The sequence below is a fragment of the Puma concolor genome, chromosome E4 (assembly GCF_028749965.1).
Source record: "Puma concolor isolate L17-30 chromosome E4, mPumCon1.1.hap2, whole genome shotgun sequence".
Lineage (NCBI taxonomy): Eukaryota > Metazoa > Chordata > Mammalia > Carnivora > Felidae > Puma > Puma concolor.
In genome coordinates, this window is record NC_141683.1 from 67723185 (window position 1) to 67727602 (window position 4418).

Consider the following 4418-nt stretch of genomic DNA (forward strand, 5'->3'; position numbering starts at 1 on the left):
GACCTTCTCCAGTCCTAAGTCTATAGAGTTACTTAACAGCAAGCGGAAAGAACTTCATCACTCAGCACTCTGCTCCCAGCAAATACCTACTTAGCCGTGTACTTACGAGGAGATGAGACCAGGTCACCAGCCTTCTTTCTTTCCCCGGGCGCGTCCCTCCAGAATCAGAGGAGGAGTGCGTCACAGGCCAGCAGCTTTGTTTCTTTCTTCCCCACTTTCCATGGCAGCTCTTTGCATTGTATTTGGTGTGTGTGGTGTGGTTTTTGTTTGTTTGGTTTGGTTTTTGGGGGTTTTTTTGTTTGTTTGTTTTGGACTCTTCAGGGGATTTCTGGGCATGATAATGACCGAGTAGAACGGACAACAGTGATAAACCCTAGACAAAATATTTTAGAAATGTATCGTGTTACATTACTGAAGAGCAACTAGAAGGAGGCAGAAGCCGGAGGTATTTGACGGAAGGGAACTGCACTGTGGGATCCCGTGTTCTGTGTTTTTCCCCTGGAGGCATCACCAGTCCCTGACAGCCCCCGGTGACTAAAAGTCAGGCAGAAAGGCAGACTCAGCCACATTCAGCCTTCTCCTAAAGGTACAGTCAGGTACGAGACACTGGGGGGAGGAGCCACGAGGAGTGAGCCCCCCAAATCCACGTGGAAATTCCCTTCAAATCCGCGGTTGCCCCCCAAACTGATAAAGGACAATTTCATGATGATGAAAGAGACAGTTCATCAGGAAGACATCACCATCCTAACTGTGTGTTTTTCTTAAGTTTATTTATTTATTTTGAAAGAGAGAGAGAGTACGCGTGCAGGGGAGGGGCAGAGAGAGAGAGAGAGAGAGAGAGAGAGAGAGAGAATCCTAAGCAGGCTCTGCATGGATAGGGCCGAGCCTGACATGGGGATCGAACCCATGAACCGTGAGATCAAGACCCGAGCAGGAATCAAGAGCGGGGCGCTTAACAGACTGAGCGACCCAGGTGCCCCCAACCGTGTGTTTTCCTGGCACCAGAGTTTCCAAGCACTTGAAAGAAAACCCGAGAAGTAAAGGGAGAAATAGGAAACACGAGGATGGCTGGAGAGCTTACCAGACCTCCCTCAAGAACTGATGGGATGGACCCCCCTCCCCCGCCCCCGAGCACACAGAGCAGCAAGAATAAAGGTTTAAACAACGCACACCGCTCCTGTGTGTGTGTCCTTTGCTCGCCCATACCACCCTCACGGCTCTTGTGACACCACCTAGGTGGGAGACTTCCCCACACCAAACGATTCTGGGCAACACCAGCTGCGTGTCCCACACTTCAAGTCAGTTCTGACGCTGCCTACCCAGAGATCGCGTCGGGCCCCACAGGTCCCAAGCCCTTCGCTCCGTCCCCCGACCCTGTCCCCCACTTCAGAGGCCAATCACTGGCAGTAGGTCCCCGGGTGACCCACAACTTCCGCTCGACTTGGCTATAAATAGAAGGTTCCCATGATCTCCCTCCCTTTGGATTTCCTTATTTGCCAGAACAGCTCACAGAGTTCAGGGAAACACGTTCACCAGTTTATTAAAAGATGGGATAAAGGGGTACAGATGAACAGGCAGATGATGAGATACATAGAGCGAGGCCCGGACGGTCCCAGACGCAGGATCTTCTGTCCCCGTGAGGCTGGGGTGAGTCGCCCTCCCAGAAAGTGGATGGGCTCGCCAACCTCAAAGCTCTATTGGGATTTTTTTACGGAGGCTTCACCATGGGGGCACGCCCAACTATGAATTCCATTTTCAGCCCCTGTCCTCATTCTCCAGAGAAGGGAGAGGGGCTAGAAATGGAGCCAATGGCCCATCACGCCTCCGTGGTGAAGACTGGCAAAACCCCGCAAGTATGGGATGAGGAGAGCTTCTGGGTTGGCGAACACGTGGAGGTGTGGAGGGAGCGCCCATATCCCCTACCTTGCACATCTTTTCCGTCTGGCTGTTCATCTGCGTTCTTGACCACACCCTTCTGTCAGAAACCGGTCAACAGGAAGTAACCCGCTTTCCTGAGTTCTGTGAGCCGCTCCGAGAAATCAGCTGAACCCCACGAGGGGGTTGTAGGGAGCTCCCATCTATAGCTGGTCAGCCCCAAGCCCGGCGCTTGGAGGAGGACTGGGGTTTTCTTTAAAGCCACCTAAAGGAATACTCAGGTTCCAGGGATCGGGACCCGGTATCTGCGGAGGCCATTGTTCAGTCCACCACGGGCCAACCCTCAGCCCTCAAAGCTTCACGTCCGTCCCATGTGCAACACGCTCACCCCATCCTAACAATCACCAGCCCCCCCCCCCCCAACTCTCAACCCATGGCAGCGTCTACTCAAGCCCCAAATCTTGTGTAAATATCATCCGTTCAAAAGTGATCATCACGTAGATCACCTTTTCTTTTAACTTTTCTTTTTAAGTTTGTTTATTTGTTTTTGAGAGAGAGAGAGGGAGTGCTAGCAGGGCAGGGGAAGAGAGCGAGGGAGAAAGAATCCCCCAGCCTCGCTCCTCACTGTCAGTGCAGAGCCCAAAGCAGGGCTCGACCCCATGAACCGTGAGCCCATGACCTGAGCCGAAACTGAGTCGGACACTTCAATGGCTGAGCCCCCCAGGCGCCCCTCATCACGTATATCGTCTTCATCAGGTAGGGGCGAGGCTCCAGGGGACGGTCCATCCGGTCCGTCCGGGAACAAAGTTCCTCTCCATCTGTGGACGGGTAAAACTAGAAAACGAGTTATCTGTTGCCAAAACACAGTGGTGGGACAGACACAGGATGAGAGGCGTAGACATTCCTGTTCCGAACGGGAGAGGTGGGAAGGAAGAAGGGAGTCACCAGTGCCAGGAGATGTTGAAATCGAACGGGGCAAACTCCGTTAGGTCGTAAGGCCCAGGAAGGATCCTTTATGGCTCGAGACACCACCCACCCACTCCGGGTCGTCTTCCTTTTTCTCGAAGGGGAGCATGCTGGCAGCTGAGAAGATCTATCAGCCTGCTTCCTGCCTGTAGAATTTGGGGAGTCTGATAGCCTCCTTGCACTCCATTCTCTGTCCCTTTTAGCCTGGGCTGGCAGGCTTCGGCTGGTGTAGCATTCTCGGAGGCCCCGTGCACGTCCCCAGGGTGCGCGCCATTGGACGAGGGGTTCCCCCCAGAGCTTCCCTGAGTTCTCCTGCCTCTGTTCTTGGCCCCTGCTCCAGCGGCTGACTGGATCATGAGTCACATCCCTCGTCTCTCCAACACCAGCAAGTAGCTGTGCAGCCACACCCATGGCCTCCCCTCCAGGCTCCGCTTTCTGGGCAACGAGCAAATCTCCTAATTTTCGCATGTTTTGTAGTCTAGGTGGCTTGAGAGTTTCCCAAATCATCAAGTCTTGGCTCTTTTTTTTTTCTTTTTTTTAACCGTATTTATTTTTGAGAGAGAGAGACAAAAGAGTGAGAGGGGGAAGGGCACAGAGAGAGAGAGAGACAGAGAGAGAAAGAGAATGTCAAGCAGGCTCCACGCCGTCGGCACAGAGCCCGATGCAGGGCTCAAATTCACAACCCATGAGATCATGACCTGAGCCGAAACCCAGAGTCGGACGCTCAACCGACTGAGCCTCCCAGGTGCCCCAACTTTTTTTTTTTTTAAGTTTATTTATTTAAACAATCTCTACCCCCAACGCGGGGCTCGAACTCATGACCCCAAGACCAAGAGTCACGTGCTCTACTGAGTGAGCCAGCCAGACAAGCCAAGCCTTGGCTCTTTTTTATCTCGAGAGTTCTTCCACCCGTGTCTCTGTTACCTCTTGAATTTTACTAAAAGCAGCACTCTTGACACATATTATCTATTACAGATGCTGAATTCCCAATTTAAAAACCTTCCCGCAAACACGACCCCAGGGCCAGATGGCTTCCTCGGTAAGTTCCATCCAACATTTAAGGAAAAAATACCAGGGCCAATCTTACGCAAACCCTTTCGGAAAACAGGGGAGGAAGGAGTAATTTCGGATGCCGGCGACAATCCTGAAACCAAAGTATGACAGATGCCAGAAGAAAGTTACAAATCAAGGTCCCTCAAGAACATGGATACACACGTCTATAACAAAATAGTAACAGACTGAATCCGCAATGTATAAAAAAAAGTAACACTCTATTCTAAATGGGAGTCATCCTACGGGCACAAGGTTGTTATCATTTGGGAAAATCAATCGTAATTCACCGTAGGAACGGAATAAAGCAGAAAAACCATACGACCATCTCAGCAAATGCGGAAAAAGCATTTGAATAATTCAACACTCGTTCATAATGAAAGTCTCACAAAACCAGGAATGCAAGACAACTTCCTCGTGCTGATCAACACTGTCTATGAAAAACCTATAGCTAATATACAGAAAGGAGAAATACTGAATGTTTTCCCTTAAGACTGGGGTAAAAGGGCAGGAATGTCTGTTCTCAA